The sequence below is a fragment of the Lithobates pipiens genome, unplaced genomic scaffold (genome assembly GCF_037356315.1).
Source record: "Lithobates pipiens isolate NorthernLeopardFrog02 unplaced genomic scaffold, aLitPip1_a1.2 Scaffold_18, whole genome shotgun sequence".
Taxonomy (NCBI): Eukaryota; Metazoa; Chordata; class Amphibia; order Anura; family Ranidae; genus Lithobates; species Lithobates pipiens.
In genome coordinates, this window is record NW_027507758.1 from 114078387 (window position 1) to 114085355 (window position 6969).

The following is a 6969-nucleotide window of genomic DNA, read 5'->3' on the forward strand; positions in this document are numbered from 1 at the left end:
CCATTAGTGACATGGTACCTTATGCCTTCTCTATGGAGTGTGCATTGCGGCGTGTCATTGATCAAGCTGTGGAGGAGCAGGAGCGGGAAGATGAGGAAGTCGCAATGCTGGATGAATTCCCAGGGGGGGCTACTCTATCTGAGACAAGTCAACAACAGGAGTCTGAAGAGGAGTCAGAGGAGGATGGTGCCGGGGCGGATGAGGAGGAGCAAGAAGAGCATGCTTTAAACCTTTCTGGGATCCCTGTTGTGCGTGGATGGGGAGAGGAGAATGAAGAGGACGACATTATCCTGGATGATGAGCAGGAGCCAGGCCACCACACCGCTTCCACTTTAGTGCAAATGGGGGCCTTCATGCTCCAGTGTTTTAATAGGGACCCCTGTATAAAAAGCATAAGGGTCAAGGACCAGTACTGGGTGGCAACGTACTTAGACCCCCGGTACAAACACAAAATGGCGGAAATGCTACCGCCGTCACAGAGGGCTGTCAGAATGCAGCACTTCCAGGCCTTGCTTCGAGAAATGCTGCATTCTGCTTTTGCGTGCGCTGGCAGAGGAGCAATTCCCACTCCCAGAGAAGGAGTTGCGGGTACCAATCCAACAGCGCTTGCAAGAAGAGGCCGGTTTGAAGATGTGTTGGTGACTTCGGATATGAGGTCATTCTTTCAGCCGACCCATCGACAGGTGTCATCCGGATCCAGCATCAGGGAATGCCTAGACCGTCAGGTGTCCGACTACATCGGGTTAACGGCCGATGTGGACGCTCTGAGGAGTGATGAACCCCTGGACTACTGGGTGGGCAGGCTTGACCTCTGGCCAGAGCTTGCCCAATTTGCAATCGAACTGTTGGCTTGCCCCTCGTCCAGTGTCCTGTCCGAAAGGACGTTCAGCGCAGCAGGGAGGATCGTGACCGATAAGCGTACTCGCCTAGCTTACGACAGTGTTAACTACCTCACATGTCTAAAAATGAATGAGGCATGGATCTCGGAGGAATTCAACACATGTGACCAGTAGACCATGTATATGTCTATAAACAATTTTTTAAATCAAGCACACAGACCTTCTTTCTTCATTTTGCTCACTTCCTTGTCCAAAAAAAGCACACCGTACTATATGCCCGTACCCTCCTGTTTGAAGAGGTTGAGCGGTGTCATATTTCTACTGGGGCTGCTTATTATGAGGGGTTCCCACCATCCCTGTGCTGTGCTGACTTCCTCCTGGGGCTGTACCTCTGCTGTGCATATTATGAGGGGCTCCCACCATCCCTGTGCTATGCTTATTATGAGGGGCTCCCACCATCCGTGTGCTGTGCTGACTTCCTCCTGGGGCTGCTTATTATGAGGGGCTCCCACCATCCCTGTGCTGTGCTGACTTCCTCCTGGGGCTGCTTATTATGAGGGGCTCCCACCATCCCTGTGCTATGCTGACATCCTCCTGGGGCTGCTTATTATGAGGGGCTCCCACCACCCTTGTGCTATGCTGACATCCTCCTGGGGCTGCTTATTATGAGGGGCTCCCACCATCCCTGTTCTGTGCTGACTTCCTCCTGGGGCTGCTTATTATGAGGGGCTCCCACCATCCCTGTGCTATGCTGACATCCTCCTGAGGCTGCTTATTATGAGGGGCTCGTACCATCCCTGTGTTATGCTGACATTCTCCTGGGGCTGCTTATTATGAGGGGCTCCCACCATCCCTGTGCTGTGCTGACTTCCTCCTGGGGCTGTACCTCTGCTGTGCATATTATGAGGGGCTCCCACCATCCCTGTGCTATGCTCATTATGAGGGGCTCCCACCATTCCTGTGCTATGCTCATTATGAGGGGCTCCCACCATCCCTGTGCTATGCTCATTATGAGGGGCTCCCACCATCCCTGTGCTATGCTGACTTCCTCCTGGGGCTGCTTACGGTGCAGGTGTCAGTGCTGTATATCACGGTGCTGATGTCAGTACTCTCTATCACGGTGCTGCTGTCAGTGCTGTATATCACGGTGCTGGTGTTAGTGCTTTATGTCACGCTGCTGATGTCAGTGCTCTCTATCATGGTGCTGGTGTCAGATGACTCTATCACGGTGCAGGTATCATTGCTGTATGTCACGCTGCTGATGTTAGTGCTCTCTATCATGGTGCTGCTGTCAGTGCTGTATATCACGGTGCTGCTGTTAGTGCTTTATGTCACGCTGCTGATGTCAGTGCTCTCTATCACGGTGCTGGTGTCAAATGACTCTATCACGGTGCAGGTGTCATTGCTGTATGTCACGCTGCTGATGTCAGTGCTCTCTATCACGGTGCTGCTGTCAGTGCTGTATATCACGGTGCTGGTGTTAGTGCTTTATGTCACGCTGCTGATGTCAGTGCTCTCTATCACGGTGCTGGTGTCAGATGACCCTATCACTGTGCAGGTGTCATTGCTGTATGTCACGCTGCTGATGTCAGTGCTGTATATCACGGTGCTGGTGTCAGATTACTCTATCACGGTGCAGGTGTCATTGCTGTATGTCACGCTGCTAGTGATCATCTCCTGCACCCTCTTCTTTGCCTACCCTTACCTTCCCTCTCCTCCATTGCCTTCATGCGCTCCACAGTCCTGAATTGTCACAACAATTTCCCATATAAAAAAAGAATGCTTGTAGTTGTCAATCCCAGATTCACCTCATACATGTTTTATGTCATTGGCCATGTGGTGGGACTATGTGTGCACAGCTATTAATTATTTTGTGGCTGCAAATTTGACCTGTAGCTTTGCAAAGTTCGCCTACCATTGAAGTCAATGGGGCCCACTGCGAACGTTCCGGTTCGCGAACTATCGGCCGCCGTCACTAGTAGTGTATATTATTGGCCTTCTAGGTTTTACAAATAGAGACATAATCAAAAAGTTAGATATCTAAATTGCCCCGCCAAAAGAGACTAAAGCAAATTATTTGGTCACACCCTAGTGTAAGGCACAATTTGCCCTCACCGTAGCTATGTTAAATTATTATCTGCAGTATCAAAACACAGTGTCAAAGCAGATAATATAGCTGGGGGCTCCCAGATCCATTGTGACTTATGCAGTTTTTTGCAGAAGGAATTTAATAAAATGTCTTGAAAATGATAATTTATCACTGCTGAAACACAGCGAAGACAGCATGTACTTAAAAAGTAAAGACAAAATATTTCCATGGTGTCCCAGAGTACATCACAAGACTGTTTCATTTCCTCACATGTGATTTGCTTTACAGCTAAATGGCTCTAAGGCTTAAACTTGAATTCTAGGCATATATAAAAACGACAAATTAATGCAGCTCTGTAAGCAATAATACATTGCTATTTTTTTTTTCTTTTTTAAACACAAGCAGTGTAAGTAACTTAATATGACCTGGTTTTAATCTTTTGCAGTGCCTGTATAGCCTGGCTGGAGTGTAAGAGGAAGAAGCAGCACAAGAAGTCAATCAGTCTATGTGATGACAAGAAGCTTGCTGATAGGAAAAGTAAGCAAAGAGACCGAGAGACACAAGTTCATCACTGTGCTGCTTCTGCTTTCACTGTCCAGTCACAGGAATTTAGAATGACCTTGGCTCTGACCAAGTGGGTTGAATAGTGCTGACCATTAGACTGGAAGCAACTAGTGGCAAAAAAGGGTACTGCAGGGAAATCCCTGGCACCTTCCTCATCTGCCCAAAGCTCTGGTCTGTGGGTGACATTAGGGACAATACAGGGACAATAACATTGGAGCTAGATGCAGCTTACAGACACAGCTGCACCCATTAGTAGGATACATATTTACTCCCTTATTTGGGCTTTAAAGTTCCAATGCGCTCCTTTGGTCAGAGCCTCGGAATACCTCACAATAAAATTATAAGCAAGAACTTACCAGTGTGAGCCTTTCCCCAGATAAGGCAACATACTGGAAAGTGCCAAAGTATTTTACATCACAGGACTGGTTGGGAGAATTGGGTAAGCCTCAGACGGCTGTCAGAGCTCTACTCACTGAGCTTTGCAGCGTGTAACTTCAGCTCTATGACCTCTTTTTGCTGACAGCTAACAGCTAAGACAAACTTTATAAATTATGCACTTTGAATGGCTGTAGAGAAAAGAAAACTGCAAATAAACATGTACAACGTATGTAGGAGGATTTGTTTTATCTCTGTTTATCACCTGAGACCAGTCACTTCACTGGGTATATGTAAGGGTTTACAATGAATTTAAAAATTAACTAAAGGCAAAAAATAAAAAATTGTAAATAGGCAGGCTCCTTTATGCAAAAAATATATGCTATGGGGTGATTTACTAAAACTGGAGCATGCAGACAGCTCTGTATATAAAGCAATCAGCTTTCAAGTCATTTTGTCAAAGCTCAAAGTGATATTAAAGTCTTGTTTTGGGGGCACCCGAGCTGAGCCACTTCTCTGTGTGTCCATTCAGACACAGAGCCGTGGCTCAGGCCTGGCCCCTCTCTCTCCTCATTGGCTCACTGACTTTGATTGACAGCCATAGGTGTGCACAGTCTATTGCATTATTCCAAAGCTCAAACACACATGTGTGTTTGTGCATGTGTGTGAATGTGTACATATACTGACAGTGTCAATAGGGCAGAGATTGGTGCTAGTAGGGGGACCCCTGATTGGTGCCATCAGGGGTCCAAACACGGGAAATCTGTGCCCCATGGGGTGATTAGGTATGCCCAGATACACCCGGCACACCCTGTGTGCACACCTATGTTGACAGCAGTGGGAGTCAATGCTGTATTTCGGCCATTCAGGAGAGAGTCCCAGACAGCCAAGGCTCTAGTGCAACATTGCTGGATCAAGATGGGGCTCAGGTAAGTATTAGGGGGGCTTCTGCACACAGAAGGTTTTTTATCCTAATGCATAGAATGCAATAAGATTTAAAAAAAAACTTCTGCCATTAGAGACACTTTAATTGAACAAGTTGAAGTTAGAGGCTGATTGGCTACCATGCACAGCATTTTGTACTATAAACTTTAGATATACCATAAAGTTCAGTCAGCCCCTACCCTGTCTGCCTTTAGGAGATTCCTGGAAACACATTTACTCTGGAAAGCCTATCCCACCTCCACCTAAGAACTGTACCCGAGCCACCTCCATCAGATCATATATAATAGCTATTACCTTTTGTACCATCTCCCTCTTCCTTTAGATTGTGAGCTCCACGAACAGGACCCTCCCATCTCTTCTGTATTAAACTGTATTTAATTGTATTTCCCCCTACATTTTACAGCTCAGTGCAAACTGTTGGCGCTATATAAATCCTGTATTATAATAATAATAATAACTTACTATTTAACCACTTGGCACCTGTGTTATAGCGAAAAGATAGCTACAACGTGGGCTTAAAATGCTGGGAGGGCGTACATGGACATCCTCCCATTCTTGCACTGTCCAATCACAAGGGGCCCTTTACCGCAGGAGTAAACAGAAGCTGGTTATCGGCTGTCAGCATAAGGAAAAGAGGAAAGCCATTAACTGGCTTCTGTTAGAGGGACATCGGTCCCCATAGTGCCCACCTGTGCCATCTATTAGTGCCCATTAGTATTGCTAATCAGTGCCTACAAGTACCACCTATCAGTGCCCATCAGTGCTGCCAATCTATGCCCATCAGTGCCTCATCATTGGTGTCACTTTTAAGTGCACCTACCAGTGCCTATCAGTGCCCATCTTGCCACCTATCAGTGCCCATCAGTGCTACCTATCAATGCCCACTAGTGTCACCTATCAGTGTCCATCAGTGCCACCTCTCTGTGCCACCTATCAGTGCCACCTATCAGTGCCCATCATTGAAATGTCTCAGTGCCTATTAGTGCAGCCCCATCAGTGCCTCGTGATCAGTGCCACCTCATCAGTGTCCATCGGTGCAGCCTATCAGTGCCCATCAATGAAGGAGAAAAATTACCTGTTTGCAAAATTTTATATCAAAATCTTTTATAACAAAATCGATCCCCTTAGTGCCCACCAGTGCTGCTAATCAGTGCCCATCAGTATTGCTAATCAATGCCTACCAGTGCCACCTATCAGAGCCCATCAGTGCTGCCAATCAGTGCCCATTAGTGCCTCATCATCAGTGTCACTTTTAAGTGCTGCCTATCAGTACCGCCTACCAGTGACTATCTGTGCCCATCTTGCCATCTATTAGTGCCCATCAGTGCCACCTATCAATGTCAAAAAGTGCCGCCTATCAGTGCCACCTATCAGTGCCACCTATCAGTGTCCATCAGTGCCACTTATCAGTGCCCATCAGTGCAGCCTCACCAGTGCCTCCTGATTAGTACCCACCAATGCCACCAATCTGTGCGGCCTCTTCAGTGTCCATCAGTACAGCCTATCAGTGCCCATCAGTGAAGGAGAAGAATTACCTGTTTGCAAAATTATATAACAAAATCTAAAAAAAGGTTTTGTTTTATTTTCAACATTTTGGGTTTTTTATGTTTGTTTAGGAAAAACAAAACAAAACCCAGGGATGATTAAATACCACCAAAATAAAGCTCTATTTGTGGGAAAAACTTTATAAAAAAATCATATGGGTACAGTGTTGCATGACCACGTAGTTGTCATCCAGCTATGAAAATTGGCCTGGGCAGGAAGGGGATATAAGTGCCCAGTAAGCAAGTGGTTAATATGATAACCTAACTAATCTATTCAATTAGGCAAACCCATACAGTACATAATTGTCGATAGAAGAGATTGCACAGATTGATGTGTATAGTGAACTTAACATTGGATTGTATATTAATACAGAAAATACTCAGCATGGACACAGAGCTAACTTCAATTAATTCCAAGCTGATCCATTAGCTACAAGCGCCACCTGGCGGATGTAATACACATTGCATCATCCCCCTCCCTCTCGCACGCTGCATGCATAGACCCATTCCTCTGTAGATATATAGAAACATAAATTATCTTGCTAACCTGCATTTCTTATCCTACTGCGACCCCCTGAGGCCGCCTCTCCCTGCTCCTCATTTGTGCAGGCTA